Source organism: Vicugna pacos, chromosome 3 (genome assembly GCF_048564905.1).
Source record: "Vicugna pacos chromosome 3, VicPac4, whole genome shotgun sequence".
NCBI classification, from domain to species: Eukaryota; Metazoa; Chordata; class Mammalia; order Artiodactyla; family Camelidae; genus Vicugna; species Vicugna pacos.
The window spans coordinates 82,473,495-82,499,985 of NC_132989.1; the positions used below are offsets into that span (position 1 = coordinate 82,473,495).

At 39.0% G+C, this 26,491-nt stretch overlaps 1 protein-coding gene across 2 annotated transcripts in view; it reads right to left on the reverse strand.

Moving 5' to 3' along the window:
- Positions 1–26,491, reverse strand: part of RAB3C (RAB3C, member RAS oncogene family) — a 254,845-nt gene that overhangs the window by 190,405 nt on the left and 37,949 nt on the right. The window lies entirely within an intron of this gene.

Sequence of the window (26,491 nt, forward strand, 5' to 3'; positions counted from 1 at the left end):
GGCAGTATTTCCTTGAGGAAAAGAGTGTGCTATATTTGTAGGATCATTGCCTTTAAAAAAAAAAATCAACTTTATCAGGTAAAAATTTACATACATTAAAATACATCCATTTTTGCATAGAGTCTAATGAGTTTTGACAAACATACGCTTCTTTAATGACGGTCACAATCAAGAAATAGAGCATCTCCAACAACCCAAGAAAGTTCTCTCGTGCCTGCTCTAAAGTCAGTCCTCTCCTGCCCCTCCCCCAGGCAACCCCGCATCTGATTTCAATCACTACAGCTTAGTTTTCATCTGTTCTAGGATTTCATTCAAATGAATCTATGCAGTATGTTCCCTTTTGTATCTAGCTTTGTTTGCTCTGCATAATGTTTTTGAGATTCATCCAGTTATTGGATTTGATTCCCAGCTCTTTTTATGAGCTGTATGGCAATTGGACCAATTACTTAACTTCTGTTTTCTCAGCTGAGAAATAGTCTTGTTTATACCTTTCTGATGGAGTAGTTGTGAGAATTAATATCAAGGTGCCTGGCTTGGTGCTCAATAATTATATCAGTATGGATATAAATATAATTTATATCACTGTTTATTTTCCCTCCTACTAAAGGAAGAAGAGAATAATTCTGAAGCTGCCACAAGCAGCTCATGTTCAAGTTCAACATGTCCTATGAGAGAAACCAGCACAAAGAGAACTCTGCGATCATAACTTTGATTATTAGACAGACACTCCCCTAAATTTCTGCCTCCTTCTTCCGTGTCTCTTTTGGCCTTAAGCAAATTGGCAGCAAACAGCTCTGTCTTCTCTGTCCCGGGCTGCATTCTGCTCCTTCCAGAGTCAAATGACTTCCAAGAAAAGAGCACAATGTACTTTTCCCTCTCCACCCAGAAAAAGATAGAATGAGGGAGATGAACAAATGGCCTCCAGGGATCTTCTCATAAAGGGCCAATGTAAAAGACTAAGCACAAAAGGCTGTCCCTTCTCCTAACAAAGATCTCATCATCCCTGGTTCCATCAAGTGGGGAACTGGGATGGGGAGAGGAAGAACAGCAGGAGAGCTCAGTATTTCCTCCCTGATCGCCCACCTCCAAATCTCTTCCTGCTCACCCTAGAAAATCATTGATACTCTAGTTTCTTTTTGCTTTCACCACTCTTCATCCCGTTTTGTTCCCTTACTCTTTTGCACATCTCTTCCTCTGTGGTGCATCCATGATATTATAATATGAACATTCATTCAGAGGAAGCTGGGGTGACAGGAGGTATGATAGTTCTGGCAATTAACAACTGTCAAGAATAGGGTTAATGGATTTAACTAGCATTCCTTAACCTCCTAAAAAACCTCCCTTTTGGCACTGCCCTTGGCTGCTCAAGCATTGCCACCCGCTGGGTATAGTCAGGTCACCAACCAAAAGACAACTCTTATGCATTTGATCAAAGTTACATCTGTCTCTACATATTGCTATATATAAAACAGATAAACAACAAGGACCTACCATATAGCATAGGGATCTATATTCAATAACCTATAATGGAAAAGAACCTAAAAAAAAGTATATTTTATATTTATATATATATATATATATACACACACACACATATATATATATTAAAAAAACTGTATACCTGAAACTAACACAACATTATAAATCAACTCTACTTCATTAAAAAAAAATTATACTGAATATATCCAAATAAAACTTCATCCATCAGTTTAAAGAAAAAGTTAGACCTGTCTCATCCAGGGCTTCTCCAATAAGTCAGCTGCAGCCCCATTTACTCAGATGGGTCTTTAACACTTGAATTATTAGAGTGTCTTAGTCAGGTGTACTATGATAAGTAACAAAAAGAGTGTACAAAATTGGTTTTAAGCAGACAGTGTTTGGTCCCAAGAAATTAATAATTCCTGGGAGTTGATACAAACTGTTTTGCTGTGGATGGAAAGTGCATGTCTAATTAACATGGATGTGTGTATCAGAAATAACATGGCAGGAAAAAGAACAGTAAGATGGACACAGAATTCCAAATGATATTTGGATGCATTTGTTTACAACTATTGAACTTGCTTATTTCTCTGGATATAATGATATTTGCTACAGGTAGCAAAATTCTAATGAAAACCCCTTGAGACATGATTTTCTTTTAAGGTATGCTTTAGCTTCTGTTCTTTCACATGCTAACAAATATCCTATCGTTCATTTCATAAGAAAAATGAAATACTCACAATCAAGACTTTAATGGGACCTTGAAATAAGAGATGAATTTTAGGGGGCATGAACATTATCCTGTTTTAATTTTGATAATCGTGTTAATCAAGTTTCTCTGAATACCTCTCAGTGTCAGAGGTTGTGGTTGTACCTCTACACTTCCCTAACCCCAACATCCATTCTAGATGGGAACTGTGATTCAGTCCTACCAGAGGAACTTCAGGGAAGTGAGTCCTATGCATGGCAGGTAAGAGTGTGAGTGGCTTCCACACACACCCTTTCCTTGCCTTAGTGTTAAACACAAAGGAATCCAAGAAGACAGACTGAAAAGATGGAAGAAGTCTAGGCTTTGTGCTTCAGGGAGGGCCACACAGAAGAGCTGCCCAATCTGCTTCAGACCATGACATAAGAAAGAAATAACCACAAGAAAAAAAGTGTCACTAAGTGTTACACTGTCACTAAGATATGAAGGTTGGTCTCTAGTGTTACTAATTACCCTGGCTAACATAGTTTCCTTCCCATATCTGATTTATGTGATAAAATGGGGTTGGTATTCACAGATTCAACTTCAGGAAGACACAGACAGATGTCTTTGCAGATCCATTTGCTTCCTTATTTTATTGTTGTTTCTGTATGGGGTGGGGTGGACGTGGGTGGGAGGAGGGATAAATATACCCTTAGTAACAGTCAGTCTCAGGGACTACATCATCTCTTACTTTTCAAATCCCAGGCAAGGCACAACAATTAGAATTTCCATAATGGACTACTAAAATCTTATGGGTTTAAGGGAACTTTATGTTTCACACTTAATCTACCTTGCATAGATAGAGACAGAATATTATATTTTTTATTTGTTTCCTTTTGTTTTTTGCATCCCAAGGCAATTACTATATTAAGAACTTAAATAAAGAGGGATAAATTTGGGAGTTTGAGATTTGCAAGTGTTAACCCCTATATATAAAAATAGATAAAAAACAAATTTCTTCCGTATAACATAGGGAACTATGTTCAATATCTTGTAGTAACCTTTAATGGAAAAGAATATGAAAATGAATATATGTGTGTGGAGATATACATAGATGTAGATATAGATATAGATATAGATATACATACATGACTGGGATATTATGCTGTACACCAGGAACTGACACACTGTAACTGACTATACTTCAATACAAAAAAAAAAAATTTTTTAAGACCTTAACGACAGAAGGAATTGTCATGAAATCAGTGGCCAGTGAATTAGAACCCATTTTCAGCTGCTTGAGAAAGAATTGATTTTATTACTTTAATTTGAAAGTGTAATATTGGCAAGTTTTAAAAGTCTTTTTTTTTTTTCCAATAAAAAAGCCAGCTGGGGAAATGAGGCTTGGTTCTGGCCGAGTAAATAGTAGATGGATTGTTCTTCACTATGAGCACCCATGGTATGACTAAATGTGCCTGCTTACCATAGACTCTGATGGGTAATCTACCTGTTATCTAGGAAAAAAGCCATGTCATCTCCCTCACTGGCAAACATGAGTGATATAAGAATAGGTCATTGCTTCTTTCTCTCTGAGACTAAAGAATGAAAAGATTACACAAAATTTGCGAAGGATTATTTACTCAATATCTTTGAAAGGTGACTATGGGACAGGCATTAATTCTCAAAAGAGACCAAAGAAAATATAAATAGTGATCACATCACCCCTTCCAAAGGAAGAGACATAATTTCAATTCAGTATATCTATTCATTTAAAGTAAAAATATATTATCTGGAACTATAACATGTAATATCTGTATGTGCATTATGCATTCACACGTAGTCATATAAGTACATGTACTTAAAAAAGCAATACTGAGAATTCTTTTCCTATGTGATTAACTCACTCTAGAGGAAAGTGAGTAGATTGATAAAAGAGCCACAATTATTCAAACCTACCCATCTGCAGGCCCCTTTTATGATGTTACTTTGCAGCTTCTCCCATCAAAATACGGCAGCAACTTTTCCTCCCCTTTGAATTTGGGCTGGCCTTCTACTTGCTTTGGCCAATACATACGACTGAAGCAATGATATGCCAGTTCCGAGTCTAGGTCTCAAGAGGTCTGGCATGCTTCCTCCCTCTCTTGTGAACAAGTGAGCAAACCCAGACTAGCCTGCTGGCTGAAGAGATATGGGGCCCAATAACCCCACTGCCCCACTGCCCAGCAAACGGCCAATCAACTCTCAGAAGTAGAGCCACTCTGCTCCTGACCACACATGCCTGAGAAACCCTGATCCCGACTCAACTCTCAGAGGAGCCACCCACCTGAGTCAGACTGCTGACTCACAGACCAGTAGGTTAAATAAATAAATGTCTGTCATTTGGGGCCATTACACTTCAGCATGGTTTGCTAGGCAGCAAGAGGTAAGTGACACAACTAATAAAGGACCTTTTAATCTTCACATTACCTGTGGGGTAAGTTTCAGTAGGTTGCTAAATAACATCCTACTTATTTTTAAAAGTAAGATTCTCATTCTTGAACCACAATCCTCCTTTCCTCCAGGGCTCACCTTGGTGAATGCAGAAGCAGGCTGGAGTTTAAATCTCAAATTCACATTTATTTACTAAGTAAGCCTTGGGGAAGTCACTTGGCCTCTCAGGTCTCAGTCTGTCCTACATTAAGATGGAGATAGTGCTATGAAGAGTTTTGTTGGGAGGATTAAAATAAACTGACACAGGTAAATTGTCCATTATTATACCTGCAACATAACAGATGCACATAAAACAGTTCTTATTCTTCCCAAACTTTCTTTTTCTTTCTATTTTCGGGTGAGTCGTGATATCCAGTATCACTTTCTGTCACTCACTACTTCTGGAACTATTACTCTGAGATAAAGTTAACTAACTTTCAGTTTAGTGGACTCTCCCTTGCTTAAGACTTCTTTTTCCCATGGGTCTTTTCACAAACTAGGCTTATTACACATATAACACCTATCATTCAAGAAATTATATATAATATAAATTTGTTATATTTGTGTTACATATATTTATATAATATACATTTACATGATATGTTTATATAACATATCATATGAATGTATACTATACATAATATCAAAATAATTTATACTTATGTTATATATATCTTGTGGGCATTTATATGTGATTTGCTGATCGCTCCCTGAAATTATGTGTATATTTCTATATTTACATATTTGATTACTTATTATTATTTGCCTCACCTACAAGCAGATAAGCTTTCTGAGGTATTTTTGTTTCATATTCCTCCCACCCTGACCTGGGATGGCACTTGGGACACAGTAGACACTCAATAAGTATTTGTAGAATGGAGTAATAAATGAAGAAATGCTTCTTAATCATTATTATAAAACAAATTTATGCATTCTTGGAAAGACAATTAGTTCAGAGATTGTTTTTTAATGCCATTTTGAAAGACATCAGAGAGAGAGACAGAGGCAACATGACATGAAGGGTTTCTCTATGGCTCGCTTTATGCAGTTTGCCTTTTAATGGTTTTTCATCACAGTAGGAATTTCCGAAAATACTCTCGCATTTAAGTTTGAAGATTTTATTTGGAATTTGGAGCATTAACTGATTAATTATGTAAGTACTCTCTCTGGAGCAGAACTTGTTTCTATGACTTAAATCAGTTAAATTATAACTATGAACAGCATAGTCAGTCATATATAGTCTGTCATAAAACCTATTTGAAAAGTTGGATTTGAATCTTGTAAGGGTAAATTGAACTCTTTTGGGAACTCTTCTTATTTCTCAATTTAAAATATACACAGCTTGCTGAGCTCCCCAGAAAGAACCCATAAAAATCCTTGACCATGAAAAGCCCTTTTATTATCTGCTGTTAAAAATGATTTCCTTCAGGTAAACTGCATTCTCCAAGCAATACTTCATTACCTATATGACCTGTAATAGTCCGGTAGTGGATCTAAGAATGCTTTGGAAACCCTTAAATTGCCCTAAGCTTTAAAATCAAATGCTTAAACTAAGCCAGCTCATCTAACAAGCAGAAGAAATCAGGTCAGAAAAAGAGGGAGAAGCAAATGCAGAAAACATTAAATTAGAAAGTCAGAAAACATGAATTTTTATAGTTTGAGTTTCATTTCCAGGTCATTTCATCTAAAATGCTTTGTCTATTCTTCAGGCTGCTGGCATGATATGAATAATGGGCACCCTAAATAGATTACATGTAAATGGAAGACTGTGGACTTGATATACGCAAAATTCTACCATAACTTTTCTTTCATTTAGGATACAATTTATCTTTCCATGACTTCAACTGCCATCTAAAGGCGAATGATGTCCAAATCCCTGTCACCAATTCCCACCTCTGTCAAGTGTTCCAATGGTCATCACCAAGTAAATGTCCTATCACCACCTCATCAATGACCACCATGTTAAATAAAGCGACCCAAACAGAACTCAGTTATCTCCTATATTATTTATCTCGTCCCATGCCACTATCACCCACCAGGCTCCCCAAGCAAAACCCTTACAGTTTTCCTTTCTCACTCTCATTTTCCCTTTAATCAATCATCAGAACCTGTTGTTTCTACCTTCAAAGGCAGAACTTCTGACCATCCTACACAATCTGGCCTCACACCACCTCCCCAAGTCACATCCCTGCATTTTCCCTTCATCCCTTCAGGCTGCTGAAGATCATGCTTCTTGGAAGGATATTCATTTGTTAACAAGAAATATTTCCCAGACTCAATATTCCTCCTTATATCATTAAAATTATAAATATATGTAATATTATTTTTGCATTTGGGGGTTGTACAATTTTATATATACTTAAAACTTAATTTACTTTTTAGAGAAACTCTGTTTAGTTCCATACATTTGTTAGTTAAGCATACTTATTTTATGAATATATTAAAAACACTTACAATGCCTAAATAATGCTCTGCAATTTTTCTTCCAGATTTATAGTAAAAGCTCACCTGTATCAATTTTAAATGACAATAGCAAAAAAAGATCCTTAGAAAAACCAATAAAAATCGACTTTTCTAAAGAAACAAATTTAGAAATAAAAAGTTCCAATTTATTCTAACAATAAAAATTTTGAAATATCTCAGAACGAATCTGATGAGAAATGTGAAGATATTCTGTAGGGAATATCATGTAACACTACTGAAGAGTCCAATGTAAAAACTGAATAAATGAAGAATCAACATTTTTTTCTTTGCTATAAGAACTCAATATTGTTAAATGATCAATTTTCCCTAAATCAGTCTATAAATTCAATGTGATCGAAATAAAACCCCAATAGTATTTTATTTTATAAGTTAGCAGAATTTTTCTGATAGCATAATAAAGGAAAATTTCTAACCATAAACAATAAAGAGAAAGAAAGTATTTTTCCAGATATTAAAACATATTATAAAGCTGGAGTAGTTAAAACCAATGTACTGGCACAGGCTTAAACAGATCAATGTAAGAAGTGTGCAGAAATCTAGCCAAATATATGAAGGAAAAGTAAAGACAGCATTCCAAAACAACAGGGGAAAAATGATTATTCAGTCAATGGACAAGTTAGTAACTTTGAAGAAAACTAAACCTGGATCCCTATATTCTTTCCCAGAATAGATACTATACAAATCAAAGATTTAAATGTACAAAGCAAAAATAAAATCACTAAAAGGAAGCATAGGAATTTAGTACTTTCTAAACATATTAATTATTTGTAGAAAATTAAATGATAAAGGAGATACTGGGGAAAAAAACTGCAGGACATATGACAAAAAATTAAAATCCTTTTGTATATGAAATAGGTTTTCTACATATAAAATATTAATGAGTACAATGGCAGATTAAAGAGTAATGTATAACATCATGCCATTCACATAAGACTGTCTATCTGTTCCTACAAATCTCTGAATGTACAGAGAGAGGTCTAGAAGAATATGCTACAAAATAATAATTATATTCTCACAGGTGGGGGGTAAGATTTTTGCTAATTTATTCCTCTTGCATTGTTTCAACTACTGACAATAAACATTTATAATAATTATAAAATAATAAAGTTATTTAAGCAAAATAAAATTTATATGGAATAGTAAGCACAGTAAAACTGCCAAGAGTGTACTGCAAAAGAAAAATAAAAAGCTATTATTTCATATTTTTAAAAGAGAATATAATTTACATATAAATGAAGAGAGAAACTGCAAATTGGTATTCAGAAAAAAGTTCATTATTTATTCTTTATTTATTATATTTCATTCTCAGTTCATCCTCTGGTTTGCCATTCAAATAGAATAATCATTTAAGATATTTCTGACTCACTTTATCTGTTTGTGACAGATGAAAAGAAATATAAAGAACCGTATTTTAAGCACAGAATCATGATTAATAATCCTTTTATTATAGTCATTTTAAACTATCACTTGATTTTTGAAGGGCATGTATTTTATTAAAAGTTGTTCTCATTTAAAATTTTAATTATTTGTTTTATCTGACTTAGATGTTTAATATTCAAAAGCTCATATAAATTTCAGCAAACTTATCTCATCTTTTCTCTTTGTTTTCCTTCTTTACCAAGGAAAAAAAAAAACCCTTAATTCTTCTATATATATAGCTCTGTAGGGGTATGTATGTGCGCTCACTGGGTCAAGAGGTTTGGAAATGCAAGTCACAAGGTATCATTAACTACATCTTTCCTGTTATTTCCCAGTGGAACGAGGGCAGCTCTGGGTCATGCTCTAACCTCAGGTATGATACTAGAGAGTAGAGATGATACTACTTCCAGCTCAGCAGCTCAGATCATAATGATTTCACCTCTACAGTAGACTACAGAGAAAAGAAAACATATAAGATTAAGTTTTATGAGAAAAAAATCACTTTCCCACTTTTTAGGGAATATAAACTGACTGAGGAAGCTATACTTTATGGCACAATTCATTAGAACTAGAATTCATTAGAATACTATAAAATAGATTTCAATTTCAAAGGAAAACTATAGAAGAATAAGTCAAAAGGCTTTCTTGATTGCTCCCACCCCAAGACTATGCCAAGCTCCTCCATTATAAGATTACATTGCATTCATCATACTAAGAATTACTATTCCAAGTAGACTGTAGCTTTGAATGGAAGGCTTATGTTTGTTTGTAAATGTGTCCTTAGTGCAGGGCACAAAATACACGCTAAAAACTGTTTACGAAATTCATGAATAATTAAATAAAAGCACTGTGATTAAAATCAAGATTCTTCATAATGCATAATTTTTTTGTTTCACACACATACAAATACATATAGTAAATTACATACATGTGTACTATTGTACCTGTGTATTATGCATATGGAAACATATATACACTACATTTTAAAGGCATAAATATATTTTCTAATATTTACTGCTAATGTATTATCTTGTAAACCCCCTGGAATGAATATCACCTCTACCATCTCCCATCACCACTGTCACTCTGAGGACCACTGACCTAAAGAATTACTAACAGTCTCATATATTGACTCATTTAATAGTGACAGAAAGCACACAAGATAAACAGGAATCTAGAAAAACACAGTCCAGGTCAGTCATAATGAAGCAATTGGTCAATGGTACTGAGACCAAAGCTAGTAGGGACCAAAATTTCAGTCTCAAAACCCTATGAGGTGACATAGTTCCTGCCAGTGCATTGGAATTGCTGTTACTATGGCAGATCCTGTAGATTACACGGTCACAGGAAACAGCCTGGTTTAAGAAGGCTTTGATTTGCCTAAGTTCCACATCCCCATGTCAGTGACTTTGCGTTGGTGCAAGCTACAACGCAAAGACATTACTCAGCCCTGGTGGCACCAAATGCCCAATTTCATTTAAGCTCAGAAAAAGTGATCCCTCCGGATCATGAGTAATCCATCTTAATCCAAACATTCAAAGCTGTTCTCAATTTTAGCTCTGAGTTTTCCCTTTTTCTTTGTCTTGGATATTAGTCTTTTCTAGACTAGAAGGTACAAGAATTCTGTGGAAGCTATTTTCAAAATGGGTCTCAGGGATTTCCTAGCCAGTCGCAGGAATTCACAGGGGAATCACAGTCGTTAACGTCTATACTCAAACCATCTGCAGAAACACAGCTACGAGAAATTCAGAGATGATAAACGGAAGTTTAACAAATGTGACCATATTTCTTTTTCCAGGAGTAGCATCCCGAGTTCTAATTTACAACCCTAATTACGAAAGTTGATAAACTGAGGTATGAAAGACTTCATCATATGTGAATACAGAGTTGATGCTGTTTAGCATCCTTATGCCAATTATCACACGTTCCAGAAACTCCCAGGGTTTCTTCTGATGTAACTAGAGTTACTATATTACTTGCTAAATCCATCCTTCATTATTCCTCATCCTTCATTCAAAACCCAGAGTTTTACATTTGCTTCTCTTAACTTGTTCTGACTGCTATTCTGCTGTCTAGCTGTACCAGACTTCTCTCCCCACTTCCTCTCTCTTGTCCTCCCACTATATTCCCCTCATTTTGTTTCCTTTCTGTCTTCCTAGACTCTGATCTCTGCCCCCTTACCTGATATTACTAAAGATGTAATAAGAATTATCCTTTTTCTAAATCACTAGCACAAGATCTATCTTGCAACTTAAATCTGAATGGAGACCAGAGTTAGAAATCCTCATGTCACATATGAAAAAACGTGAACTGGTGCAAAGCCAGCATTTTATGCTTGTTCACTTTTCAAATGTCTCTAGTTACATGAGTTGAGGTTTTAAATGCATGTAATCAGGGTTCCAAGAATGAGATTATGCAACTTTTTTCAGTTTCTAATGGTCAGATGCTGAAAATTCTTTGCATATAAATTGTAAATTATAAACAGAAAGGCAAGGGGTCAGGAATGCTGGAAAGAAGGAATAAATCAAGGGCTGTCATAGACAGAGGAGGAGAGTATACTTTGATGCTGCTGTAGTGCCTGAAAGAACAAGAAAGTGCTGCTTTTTGAGCTAAGGTTTTATCTTCAGCTGTCTCCAGGTGTCAGGCAAATGTGCTGTCTGGGATAGGCAGATCATTAAAACATTTTAGCAGAGATGTGTTCATTACTTCGGCTAATAGAATTCAGAGTTCCCAAGAAAAGTAATATTGGCCAGCCGGATTTTGATAAGGAGGGATGGAAATATCTCTTTTTTGGAGGGAGGTTGAGAGACAGTTAGGAAGGAGAGGCCAGGAGTCTGTGTGACGTGTAGTAGCTAGTGACAGAGATGGAACCAGAAAGCCCAGGGGGTTATGAAGACTCTGTGTGCCCTGTAATGTCAGACTCCCCACTTGGGTGGTTAGGACACTCGGGAGGGGAGTGCCATGGGTTAAGGTGGGGATGGGCTATGGCTGTTAAGTCAGAGTGGAAGTGAAGATGGAGACTTCTAGGAAGGTACCAGTCATCAAGTCCAAAGAAGCTCCAAAAGGGAGGATGAAATCTGAAATTAGAGGTCAGTGACTACAATGAGCAAGTCAGAGCCAGTGAATTTAGAAAATGGAGCCTGAAAAGAGACTTGGATTGCAGGTGTGATCCGCAAAATATTTACCAAATGGGCACCACCAATCAGAAGAGATGCCAGGGAGAGCAGTGGAATGTGTCCTGGAGCCCGATGCCCTTTGGGTATAAACCCTTTAGTTGCTGGACTATAGGGAGGTTCAGGGGCTCCCAGGAGACCAGCTGGTGGTAGAGCACTTGGGAACTTGAGACTGAAGCTAGTATTTACTGGAGAAATCCAGGCAAGCAGCTAAGACATAGGCGAAGAAGTGACTGTCTAGCCAGAGCATTTCTGGGCTCCCTTTTCAGCAAGGTGGGACTATATGACTATTACTTGCCAGAGGAATATGAAGGAAGTGATGTTTGGTTCACAGTCAAGGTGATTAAGCATTGGGAGTAAGATCATTTTCCCAATGATGACAGGGAGATCCTGAAGCTATAGGAAGATGGTGCTGTAAGACGGAAGCCCCCTGGATCCTGGAGGCACTTCTTGAAGGAGGCCTTCTCAAGAGAACTGCCCAAAGGGAAAACCAGAATTGAACTCTGCATGACTGGGAAAGTTAAGTTTTATTCTATAAACCTACTCAGGTTTTAGGATTTTTATAGCAATTAGTTAACTCTGAACAAAACATGGCATAAAAATATTTCAGCATTTTAATGCATTCATTTCACAGTGATAAATACGAGCAACTTTCTCATTTAACTTTTCCTCCTTGAGAGGCTGTGGAACATTCTACAAAGACTTTTAGGTAACAATTAGAAAGATAAGTTTCTGGATCTTGTGGTAACATCCTTCCAAGAAATGAGAGGTTTGTTTGTTTTCTGTTTTTCTTATATTTTGGAGTATGATTTCTCTCTCTGTTACAGAAAACTATGAGGGATTCCCATTTTACACTGAAAAGCACATAAACCCACACAATCACACAGTGAACTGATTTCTCCAAGGCGAGATGCTCAGGGAAAAGTCTTGTTCGGCTCTGTACTCACAGCAGGGGCCTACAGGGCTCATCCAATGAGTGTTTTCGAATGAATGAATGAACTCATTGCTACTAGAAAAGCCATGTGCTCAGGAAAAGTAAATTAGAAGGCAGCTATGTAGACCAACCTGGGGTCTTCTGCTAATTACCTGTATGATGCAGAATTCCCCAGGAACCACTAGTCTTTATTTCTTTGAAAGACTATGGTGACTTTTCAGTTTTAGCTTCTCAATTCCAGCGAGAGAGCTGTGTGGCCCCGGGAAGGAGTGACCAGCTCATACCCAGAGAACTATTTTATATCAAAACTTGGATGAAAACTCTGACTTTCATAACCCAAGAGTAGTAGTATTTTCCCTTACTGTGGCACCTATTGTTTTTGACTCTCAGTTGTTTTTCATCTGTAAAACATATATAACATTCATTTCACCTCACACAGTTCCTGTGAAGAGACCATGAGGCAGTATCAAAGAGCTGTTGTATTGCGCTCAGTATCAAAGATGTGGCGACTGTCCACCTCTAGACCTATTTGGTCAACTCGGGTCCATGTGAGACTGTGTGCAGCATGAAACCTAAGGATTGGGATTATCTTTAACGTCAGTGTATCATTAAAAAAAATCCTATAGTACTTATTTCTCCTGGACTCATCAAAATACCATCGACTTTCAGTCTTATAAGACATAAATTATCAGCTAAATGAATAACTCAAAGTTTAGGGGTAAGGAAGCTATTATTCAGTTCATCAGGAAAGAGCTGAAGTATCTTATTAGCTAAAAAGCTGACTGTAGGGATTTTTTTATCATCCTGAGTATGGACTTTTCTTTTAATTGGCTTCAGTGCCTTATCTACTAGCTCCTCAAAATAGAGGATCTGGACTTGATGCGATCCAGCTTCTAAAGAGGAACACCGAATCAAGTATAGCTGGCTCCTCTTTCACATGGGGTTCTTCTGGGTGGATCTAGAGAGCCAGTAATCTCTGCCTGCAAGAGGAGGTGAGCAACAGAGGTGATCATTGTTCTCTGTGGCTGATTCAGCACACTTGGAAACAATACAGCAGAAGGTGCCAAGGGGCAGCTTGAGGAAAATTATTTGTGTGGCTTCTAATTGAACATGTCAGCAGTGAGTGATCGCTGGACTCACTGTTTAATGGACGCACTAAAACCCAGGCTAGGGAGGCATGGGGCCGGCTTTCCCTGTCCGCGCCAGTGGTTAGGGAGACCTCGGAAGGCTGGAGGCAAAACTGAGATGCAGGCAAAATTGACTTTGCTGCCTTCTATTCCCACTGCATGCTCTGTTCCCCACTCACAGAGCTCCCCATCCAGCTGAATGAGCCTGGTGCCCACCAGGAAAAGGTCTGCTCTTGAAGGGGGAGGGCATAGCTCGGTGGCAGAGTGTGGCGTTTAGCATGCACAAGGTTCCCCGGTCCATCCCCAGTACCTCTAGTAAAATAAATACCCTCCCACACCACCAAAAAAGGTTTGCTCTTTTCTCTCCCTATAAACCCACAGCAGGCCTGGAAGTCCGCCAGTCACCCACGAGAGAACGTCGCCTCAGCTTTGCTGGATGGCTTTCTGGTGTGAAGCTTGTCCCGTTGGCAGGGCTTTTTCCCAGGAAACCTCATGTATAACAAAGTAACCTTAAAAACTCATCAGAAGAGCCAACTCATGTGTACACAACTTCATTCTTTTAAAGAAGCTTTATGGAGAGCTAGTATGTGTCAGGGACTGCGGGGTGTTCAGGATACAAAATTACTAAATAAATGCATTGTCCACTGCCCTTCAAGAAATGGAGACAGAAGCTGTTTTTTCAGTGTCAGTTACCACATGACACGCTAGGTGCAGGGAGGAAAGGTGCTAGAACAGAGACAGTCCCTGACTCCACCTTGGGATGGGCATGGGCGCTGCCCCAGAGGCCACCTATAACCTCAAGGAAAACAGCCAAACAAGTCATCCAGCCTGCCACCAGGGGAACAAGCCATCAGGCTTCACCTGTACAAAGGGTTCCTCATGAGACTCTGTGCCGGCAGAGTGTCCCTCAGCCTCCGGAGACCAGCTCCTGTCCTGCCCAGATCACAATAGGCAAAGCAAAGGCACCTGACGTCGCTGTCTGGAGCCACTCCCCGGGAGAAGACCGTTCCTTATCTCAGGCCCTGCCCAACCAGCGGGGTCCATGGCGTCTGCCTCGGCCCCATTCTGTTCCCTCTGCCTGGAACCCCCCTCCCCAAACCATTCCTCTCTGCTCTCAGGGCTCAGAGAAGTTACTGCTTCTTATTCCAGAAAACATTCCCACGTCTCTCCCGTAAACGTGAGATTCTCATTTTCCATGCTCCCGTGAGACCCATTTCTCAGTTACTTCTAGTCTGTCACAAGCCACACTAATGACCCTGTCTTATATTTTCACTCTTGTCTGCTTAAAGAAGACAGATCCACATCTTCCTCATTGTACACAGCACCTGGCAGACAGCGGGTGTTCCCAACAGCACTGATGGGTGGGTGCATGCATGAAAGGAAGAATGTTGTGCCCTTACTTCTGTGTTGCCTTTAAAGGACCCCCAGGACTCCCTCAGCCACCCCCTCAGAGTAATGGGAGCCGCGTTTCCTCCTCCAGCTAGCTGTACTTCAGGCATCTGTGTAAATCTGAAGCATATTTTTCCTATTAGAAGCGAGACACATGATTGGTCATGGAAATACACGCTCTGCACATTCATTTAGGAGAGCGACAAGAGAAAATTAGAAGCCAGTGATCTCTCAATTTGTATTCTGTGGCATTTTTAATCAGCCGGTGGCGCTCGCTGACGTGCTAAAGCCTAATAAACGTTGCAGAGGGAGGCCCGCTCGGTCTCCTGGAGCCTGAGTGATCCTAGGACGTCTACTGAGGGCCTTGCAGCCATGTTCAAGAGCCTCCCTCCCAATCACATCTCTTTTCCCTTTGACACTGTCTTGGGAATAACGTCCCCCAAGTGACAATTGCTTTTGATCATCAATCACTCTCTTGTTACCATTACTTGATTCTTGAACCACCCAATTTGGTTATTAACCAACAAATAGCCAGGTTCGCCCTTCATCTGTAAATGCGACGCTGAGGCACAGGCTTGCATCGCCGTGCTCTCCGGCCTGATTTTCCCAGCCCTCCTGGGGCCCACTTTCCAACGTGATGAGAGCCTGCAGCAGTGGGAGCTCAGCTAGTGCTGATGGTAACAATGTCTTCTCATTCTGATCAAATATTTTAAATAATGTTAACTTTAGAAATAGTAGGAAAATGAGGAACTCAATTGTAAATGAAGCAGGAGAGATGGTCAGGATGGAAACATTTCTTCTCCCTTCGTCCTGTATCCTTTCACCCAGGGAGCATCAGCGAGTGGAACATGCCTGGCCTCTCTTTCCCTCACTCAACTCAGCCCAGTGACTCACCTGATTAGTGGGTTTGGGGAAAACAAAAGCCAACAAATGAAAAAGCTTCTTAAAGCAGGTTCTCTCTCTGTTCTGTTCCTCAGAGAGGGGCCTAAGTGGACCATTACCTTCTATGACTGGCAGATAAGTCTAACTCTGGGAACTTCACACCTAAGCCACGGTCTCCAATATCTGCCTTATACATAATAAAAGTGATTTTTTAAAATTACCTCTACCTGTTAACTATTTTATCCTTTTTTCTCATTTTCCCCTCAAAATTCAGCCAGGAAAGAGTTTATAACATAACCGTTTATGTTTGGAAAATACCTGACCAATGGTTGGTTTGCAGGAGTGTGGTAATTAAGAATTAAGAACACAGGCTTCCTAGGTTCATCTCCCAGCTCTGCCATTTATCAGCTGTGAGCTCTAAGTCCTTGTGCACATAACACCTCTGTACCTCAGTTTCCCCTTTACAAATGGGGGCAATAATAATGCCCACTCATAGGGTTACTGTGAGTACACTCCACCCGGTCTAGCCTAACACATGCTTCTATGAGCTATTTCTGTTATCATTAAGCCATGCCATTTGCCTGATGGGGATACCTTGGCTGTTGACTTAACATGGATTCTATACATGGTGAACTGTTTGGCTTGAACCATTACTAAATCATAGACTACTAGAACCAAAAGGGATCCGAGAAATCTTAGCTTTAGGCCCGAGCTCAGTGGAAGATGAGACAGAGGCCCAGAGATCTGAAGTAACTCACCCAAGGCTGCACATGACAGGTCCCAGGCCTGTCTGGACACCTGGCCCACTGATTCTCCCTCTCCCCTAGCGGCTTGTCTCACAATTGTGATTTCTGTTACCTGCACTCGTCACACTCGCTCTACTTGCCCATTTAATGCACTTGTGAAATCTAGTCACCAACTACATTGCACCTAAGAGAACATAGTACCAGGCCTCAATAAAGTTTGGAGCATTACAATAACAACAAGAACAGATATTGCTCCCTGAGCCTCTGTTAGGGAAAGCTCAAGCCTGACTTGCCCAGGACAATCCATGTACGAGAAAGCCCATTACAAAAGCAGTGTTCTTGATTTACTCACATCCTTGTACTGCTTTGTTCTTTAAAACCCAGACCATTTTTAAAGCCAGATATTTCCTTGTTGATCGTTTCTCTAACCCCCCTGCTTCCCCCGTTACGGAACTCACTCTGCTGTTTGCAACATCCCAGGGAGTGCACACTAAATATAGTATTGAAATAAAACCTCTGCGAAGCTAATGAACTATTTTATGGAGATTGAGGCAGAAAACCTTCTCAGGGGTGGTGTTGCAATTAATTGGATGTGGCCTCACAAAGACACGATTTCAGAAACAGGCAATTTACAACAGGACATTTAAAAGGTCACATAGGATGGCCTGAAAGGTAGAAAATGATTACTTTCAATCTTGTATTGACGTGGATGGCAGATCAGGCGTTTTAATGTATGTTTTCAACTGAGTGCAGTTTGCCTAAAGTTCCAAAATGAAAATGTGACATATTTGCCAATAATCTGTCTGAAGAGCTAATTCTTAATTATATACCACTGAGAATCTGATACCTGTCATGTGGGAACCTTAGAATTCTCAAGTACAGGACAGGTGGTCAGGTACACTAGCAGATAATTTCAGTCATAACAGCTAAAAGAGCATTGTCCTTTAAAACTTTCAATATTAGTTCCAATATGGAATAATCCTTTTTGGTGAATATAGGATAAATGACACAATGGATCAATAACAATTAGCCAGATTATTTTTAGGCATGTTCAAGTATTCTGCTACTGGTGACGCCTGTGGCTATTTTTAGAAACCAAGTAAAGAATAACTTTTTTTGTTACTCTTTCTACCTATCTTCAGGAATTGTTCTTCTATTTCATTATTTATGGAAATTGGAATCCAAGTTAAGTTGGCCACAATGTTACCAAGTCATAGAGCCAACTGGATGCAGATTATGAAATTAAGACAATGAGCATCAATTTTCATCTCTATCAAAGTGTGTCTAAATTGACAAAGCAATGCTGTTTTTTTCTTCTACAAATTACTGGCTTTTATGAAGTAATATATGTAGAATATATAGGCAAAAAATATTTTATTAATAATTTTATGAGAAATTGAGCCAGACAGTAGCCTAATTGATAAGAGTATGAGATCTGTGAAGTGGATTCAAAACCTAGCTCTACCACTACCTAGCTGATGACTATAAGGGAATCACTTAACTCCTCTGAGCCTCAGTCATCCCTTACGGGAATAGTGATACTGACTTTACAGCGTGAAGATTTCATAGTCATTTCATGTCAGATGCCTCACCCAGTGCTGGCATGACAGTTGGAAGACAGTCCCTAAACATTAGTCCTCATTATGACATCAGAGGACACCAAGGAGCTGGGACATCTCAGTTTTTAAGGAAACTTAGTTCCCGTTTTAGATTATTAATCTTGAGTGTCCAGTGGGTCTCATGCATGGTACAGGGGTCAAGAACAGATAATTACATTTTGGAGATATAAACAGGTCAAATGGATTATCTAGGAAGACTGAGTAGAGGTGAAAAAGGAAAAGATCAAAGGAAAAATCCAGGAAGTGCCAACATTTATGGGATGAGCAGAGAGGAAAAACTAATAAAGACAGCTAGAAGAAATGGTCAGAGAGCTGAAAGAACTAGGAAAGGCTGAGAGCATGGACCCCAAGGCAGATCCAAAGAAAAGGTAGTTGAGTATAAAGAGGATGAGACCTGGAAACAGGTCTTTGTAGTTGATACTTAGGATATAATTTCCAGCCTTAGTGTGAACAACTTCACTGACCTCTGGGGATGGAAGCCAAACTGAACAGACAGGAAGAATGAATGTGCCCCAGGAAGAGGGGACAGAATGGTGGGCAGTTTCAAGAAGGCTGGCAGGGGAGGGGAGAAGGAAGCAAGGGCAGTTAGCTCAGGAGGGAAATGAGCGGAGAGGGTGATGGGTGCGCACGGCCCAGTCTATTAACTGTTCACTGACATCTGCCTTGTTTCCTGCTAAGTGTACAGCTAGTCTCTGTTTTCCAGCCTCTCATGGTTACGTGCCTCCATTTAGCTAATTCTTGTCAAAGGAATGTAGGTTGAAAATATATATGGATTTGAAGCCAGTATTTTTAGTAAGCAGGAGTGTTTTCTGCCAGGACTCCAGAAGCAGCCTTGCCTCACGATTCACGAGCCCCAGCTCCACACCCTAGGAGCCTCTCTGTGCTTGTTAACTCCACGGTCTCATCTGATGTTGGCACCAGGCAGGATGCCCTCCTGGGAAAACCTACAGTCTTTGCAACCTACTTTCTATTAGTATCAAGGCTTGTTTTTTAAAAAAAAAAGTCACAGACTTATTTTTGCCAGGGTCCTGATTTTATACATATATACATGTATATATGTATATATATACATACATGTATATATGTATATATAGAGAGAGTAGTATAATTTCCTCAAAACCTAAAGAGGCTTCTAATCTTTTTGTATGCAGTCAGGTCCAAAGTTTGTCCTTTGACATAGTTCTCAAGAATGCTTTATGACAGGCTTTTTTTTTTTCACTACCTTAGGAATTATATACACTTTGTAGCTCAACCAGGAAACTAACCGTTTCTGTAACATTTTTAAATAAGAAATGTGTCCTAAATTCCAAATGCTGATGTAACAATTAATATCTGGAGGTCCGCACATGTTTAAGATAGAGATTGTGTATCAGATAAATGTCTGGGACTTGTTTTGAAATGTTTGGAATACAACACAATGAGGATACTGGTGGTTCTAGTCTACCTGGGGTGCCGAGAGTAACAGACGCTTATAATGAGGGGGTGATCAATCAGAACACAACTCCATCATCTCTTCTCTTGTTATTTCCAGATGGATTCCTGTTTCTCTTAATGACTTTTCCCACCTTGGGCTTACTTGCACTATAATTGGAGGGCTCATTCTGACACTTTCTCACGTGAGAGAATGAGGACAGGAGCAAGTTTAATGCATAGGACAGGGTGGAAGCAGCCTTCCAGCTCTAAGTCCCACTGACTACTGAGCACAGCTACTCCAGCAGCACAATCCCCTCCTTCATTTGCTTGAGAATCAAGGCATGTTCTGCTCATACAATTAATCTTACTCTGAGAAAAATTGACAAAGCACACTTGATCCTCTTAGATGAAGTTGATTACAAGTGTTGACAGCCAGCCTTCAAGGGAGATCAAAAGCAGCAGAAGCAATTTATTCACTCACATGACTCCAGGATGCTTGGTCTGATGGGATAAACCACAATCCACGGAAAGATCTGATGAACAGATTTATTTCCTTGTTCTTAAAGCCTTAGAGCAAAATATGAGCAACATAACTCAATTAAAACTAATTTCTGGAAGTCCCCCTGTTACATGACTGAAAAGTTAGTATACCTACAATATTGCACCTGATTCCTAGTTTATAACAAAAGAACTACCGTTCCCATTTTATAATGTAAGTGCAGCTAGAATTCCTACTGGAAGAGGCACCCTCCCTGACAACACCATCCCTGAAAGACACCTGGTATTTTATTCTGCTCTTCCATTTCAGGAGTTCTTAGACCATGCTAATGAGAGAATTTCTAGAGCCATACATTTCAGCCACATCTTATATACCACCTGAAGCAGGACAGCTCCAAATAACAACAGCATTGAGCATCACAGTAATTACTATTTTTAATCACTTCCTCACGGTAGGTTGGCTCATAAATTTTAATGGAGCTCTTTCCGCAGTAGTGATTGCCAACCTTCCTGGCATTTGTGAGATAAATGTTTATCCAAATAGAAATAATGTGGTTGAGTAATTTCATAGTCAGACTGAATGTTCCCTTCCCTTAGTCTCCCTAGAGGTTACCTTTAATGCGTAGCGTTTCAGGGGTGGAAGGTGATGGTTATCCTACTTTGGGAGTTGTGATGTCCATACATTGACTCCTGGTAATCATCTTCCTGGCAGAGATGTAGGTTGGTGCAAAACAGTTCCTGGGCAGGCAGACAAATGTACTGCCAGTAGAAGGAAGCTCAATTCTTTCCAAGAGCCAGGAAAAGGCTTGACTCCAGGAAAGGAATTAGGACAGGTTTCTCTCCCTTCCCTCCTCTGGAGTCACTATTAGCTAAAAAGGGGGTGAGAGAGAAATCAACCATGTGTTACGAAGACACCAAGAATAGAATGTGCCTTTGCAAAAAGAATGATAAGCACAAGTGGATTTTTACACTGCACCTGTGTATACAGTAGATTCCACTTATGTAGTGAACTCCTCTAGTGCCTTCAAAAATTACTGATTATTTGACAGAGTCTGGAGACACAGAGATTGGAATGGTTTGGGATCCCTGATGGTCAAACACTGTCGGGAAAGGAAGAGGAAACAGCTTTATAATTATAAAGGAGATCTTTGAGAAAATAGTTTATTTCACCCAAGTACAATTCACTGGATGTTTTAAAGAAGATATTATTTGAATTTGAGTTTTTCTAAAAGCAGAGCCTCAGAGAACTTGGAGCAGGTGGTATATTTGGGAGGTGATCCTGGGAAACAGCAGTGAAGTAAGAGAGAGAAGGGGACAGGGAGAAACAGACTGGGAAGAAAAGATGAAAGTAAAGATAGATTATTGGGGTCACTGGGATTGACAATGGGCTGTCAATACTGCTATCATCTTCTGAATAGCATACAGAAAGCTTTTCAGAGTTGTCCATCTAAAAGACAATAGGCTGGAGGATTCATCTCCTGGCTCTGGTCCTCTACTAACTGAGGGTTGTTGTGGGGTTGGGGGATGAGTCTCGGCTTTGCACTTGCTGGCTGTGCTTGCAAGCCTGGACCTAGTGAGCTGTGCTGCAAGAGAAAGCCCCAGGGCAGAATACAGAAAGCTGAGAACGATATGCTTGAGGTGGACACTAAGTGTGCACAGATCTGTCCACTGCAGGTGAAAATCAGAAGCAAGCCAAGGAAAGGGCGGGCGTTTAAGGGCATCTGCTAATCACATCCACTGAATAAGGAAAGATCATTTTAGAGTGATGATGTCAATTGCACAGAGAGCTGCTAACAGTGTTCCCTATTCTTCTTTCTAAAGGTGTGTCCACATCTAATGCCCCAGGTGACATAGAATATGTTTCCTGCTATTTTCAATTCTGAACGTTGTTCTGAAGTGTTTGCTTTACAGGTTTTTAGTCTTTGCTGAAGTTTACATTATACTTGACACCTAACACATCTGTCTGAGTTGTAAAGTGGATTATTATTTCAGAATTGTTTTGACAATAGTATGGCTTATCTTTTGAAACGCTCATTTTAAAGGAAATAATTGATAGATATGACTACATAAAAATGAAAGGAAAAAAAAAAAAGGTTTGCCCAAAACATGCTATCAACAAAATTAAAGGCAAACAATTAGAGAAAAACTTATTTGCAAAAAAAGAAAAAAAAGTTTATTTTGCAGGAAAAAAAGTGTCACAAGTCAATAAGATTAAAGATGAATAGCAGAAAAGCTAGTGACTTAGGTAAGAAGAAAATGTAAATGGCAAATAAATATTTGGAAAAGACACTCCAAGGGATGAAGGTCAAAATTTCAATGTAAAATTGGCAATCAAAAGAACGATCACGCTGTCTATTGCAGGGTCCAACCAAATGGGCCTCTGTCTCCTGTTTTTTGGCGTGTAGAGTCTCGGAGTACCTCTGTTCCATCAACTTGGCAACATAAATTTAAAAACAGAAAAATTATATTTCCTAGGGTTTATCCATCCACACAAAGAGGTAAATTCTGTAAGGAGGTATCAATGCAAATTCCCATTATTTACAATGGCAAAAAGAAAACTCAGAAGAAAAAAGAAAACTAGTGATAAGCAATAAATACATTTTTCTTATGTTGGTACTTAAAATCAGGCTTTCAAAATGTATTTAAACATTTTAGAAAAGGTTCATAACAGAGAAGTGAAAACAGTTGGTGATATAGCATGTACTTTGTTTTTTAAATATGGACTATACATATAGAACAAACTGGAAAGCCATACACCAAACTATTAATAGCTATCTTTGGGTAGTAACATTTCTTATGATTTCCTTTCTACTTTTCTATATTTACTTTTTTTTTTTACAATGCCCACATGTACTTTTAAAAGACCAAGCAAAACTAATTATTTTTCAAAAAAATCTACTTCAGTGTTAAAATTAATTATGACTAAGCTTTGAGTGGGTGGCTCCAACTGCTTTTTCTGTCTCCCCTCCTTTTCTTTTAGAAGTTTTTATCTTCTAAAGGAAAATACAGTACATCCAAAATTTAAAATTACTCTAAATCTACATCTATTCTTCTTCAGTTAAGTCTTTTTACAGGAAAATTCCAGAAAGAATTTGAAGGGATCAGGGATAGAGATACTGGATTTGTTTTTTTCCGTTCTAGCACCAGAATATACAAGGACAATGAATTATCTAGTCATGTCAAGAGAGGATGAGAGCAGGAGAGAAAGAAGAAGAGAAAGAAAGAAGTCCATACGAAGAGACAGAGGAGTAGGTACAGAATTACAGAAAATGGTTAGGTTTGGTTTTCTTTCTTGAGTCATACAAATCAGAAAGACCATTAAAAGATTATTCAACGTGTTGGTTTCCCAAATATGATACTTCTATGTATAAGAAAATAGCAGGACTGGGGAACTGGAAGAAAAGTGTTTAAATCAACTCAAACTAAAAAGTGAAAATGGAAAAGAATATTTTGTGAATAAAAGAAATTAAAGGATAATGCTTTCTCCCCATGTCCAGGTCCCTTCCATGAGTACTGTCCAATAACTGTAAATCTGACAGGAAAAGCAATCTGATGCCTTACCCAAAGTTTCTTTCCTAATCCTATTTCTGATTCCCATACGCCCCTTAGCAGTTTTTACAACATTCTAAGGTGGTGTATTAAATATACAAAAGTTATGCAAAAGTATAAAATTAAGAAAAGCACGTAAAACGTTTTGATATAATCAAAAATAAGAAAGTTGAAATTCTCATATGCCCTTTTAAAAAAATTTCATATGTATGCATGTTTATTTTTAAGTTTTTTTTTATTATTTGCCCTTTCTTTTTGGTGATCCGTCACTGCCTTCTCATGGCAACATTGCTCCCCTGAGGATTGCAAAGGAGCCGACTCCGAGGATTATGATTCACCACTTGTGGGTGAATCATTTGTCATCCTGGTCTGGCACATTTTTTCCCTCTTTGTTTGATCTTGCCTCATTAGAGACAGCTGAGAAAATGATCTTAATTGAAAATAGGCTGGAGGAAGCATTTGCTGAATGTGAAGTCCAAATAATGGGCTGGGATACAGGGGGTCAAATCATAAAACCCAAGAGCATGAGTGCAGGCAGATCAATACGGTGAAGCAGAAGTAAAGAAAGGAACAAGAGAGCAAAAGCAAAGCGATGGTTGACTAAGAGGCATGCACACAGGACGCATGTCCCAAGACAGGACTCAAAGTTCACTTGCCCAGAATCTGTACAGACACCAGCGTTCAGGGGCAGGAGTACTGTGATGTTAGGGAAGGAGGTCTAGGCAGGAATCCGCCCACAAGAGAACTGGAGTGGAGGCTAGAGGCGCCCAGAAATTTTCAATCTCTAGGAAATGGGGATCCCAGGAAGACCAGATAGATGATCTACTTGAAATTAAGCAGGTGAACAAGTATGTTTGGATTTTATACAGTCCCTTCATCCAAGAAGGACTGGTCTCAGAGTAAGGGTGGAGGCAAAATAGTAAGTAATTATTTCAGCTGTCCCAAGTCTGCAGGTTTGACAGCTCCAGGAGCAATAAGTCTAGCAGATAATTAACATAATGCTCTATTCTCTGTGGTCCTCTCTCTAACTTTCCTTTTTTTTTAGATTTTCTGTTTCACATACTCAAAGACTTCCAGTGTCTTCTTATAATCGATTCCCCAAACATAATGATAAACTACATAACCAGAATTAAATAACATGTTAATGTAGATGTAACACATGCCCCTTCCTATTACTTCCTGCTGTTCTCATTATCAAGCCCCAGGTGCCACCCACCAGCCAGTGAACTGCACTCCCCAGAGCTCCCTGTTAGCTCTGCTGTGATCACGGACCACCTCCTGAAACTGTAACAGAAGGGTTAGTTCATTTTCCTTTCTGTGTCAGGATAGGAAGCAAAAGCTAAGAGACAGTCATTCAAGAGGTACAGTGTGCTCTAGCCTGCAGCCTCAGGGGCTGCGGGAGGAAGTCAAAGAGAATCTGAAGATGGACAAACCCTGGTCCTGACACGTAAGTGTACCAGCAGGGCTTTCTGGGTCCACACACAGTTAGTCTAATTTTGATTCCTAGGATGACAATTCTGAGTCTGGGTGAAAAAATATCCAACTCTGTGAAACCATTCCTGTAAATGCAGAGATCTACTCTGCACAGCAAATGACACAACTGAAAAAAAAAATCTTAGAGGCAGGAGCAGCCTTTCTAATTCATCAATTCAGTACTCACTTTCTTTACACTACTGCACCCAGATTAAGATGTAATCATTTAGACAGCTTCTGTTAAGGATGGACTGCAAACAAATACATGTAACAGAGTCCATGTTTGATGAAACACGATATTCTTTCTCCTGCGTTTGACCATAAGCTTTTCATTTGGCCATTTTAGTACCACTTTTCCTATTTTGTCCTCGAGGAAACTAGAGAAGAGTTTACATTCACATCAGTATTCCAGCATTGTGTCTCCAGGATGTCTTATCCATTCAATGCATAAACACAGGGACAACAGAGTTCCTTGCCACCTCTTGGAATGTTCTTACATCAAGTACCTCCCCCTCTACCACAGGCACCCAAATTGAACTGAATTCAATTTGACAATGCACTTTTTTCAAAATGTGTTGCTCTTTTGCATACATGCTCTCCTTTCCTATCTCTATCACTGATATTTTAGTCCAACTACGAGTGTTGATCTTAAATGACTTTCCCTTCTGCTGTGAGGATCAGCAATCTCTGACACATTGTTACTACTTTGAGTTTCTTCCCACTGCTCCAGAAAGGAAGTCTAAACATGGGTGAACCCAGGTTTTGTGAGGCCTGAGGTTCGTACAATTTGTGGTCCCCTAGCACCTTACAGAACGTACAGCATCTCTCAGATAGGGGGTCACAGAGGTATGTTCCTCAGTGGTGATGGCGAGGCATTTTGTCTTGGTTTTCTTATATTAACAGGACAAAAATCTCAAAATGACAAAGTACAACTTTCTGAGATTGGATGTGGAGATTTTTACTGTGTCCAAGCCACAGAGTGGTGAGAACTAACCTTGATTGTCTTACTATCTACCAGGCGCTATGTTAAGTGATGTACACGCTCATTAGTACTCATCAGCATATCATGAGGGTGATACTCTAACAGTGCTCATTTTACAGATGAAGTCACTGTGGCTGAGAGAGGTCATGATTCAGGAAGGCAGTCTG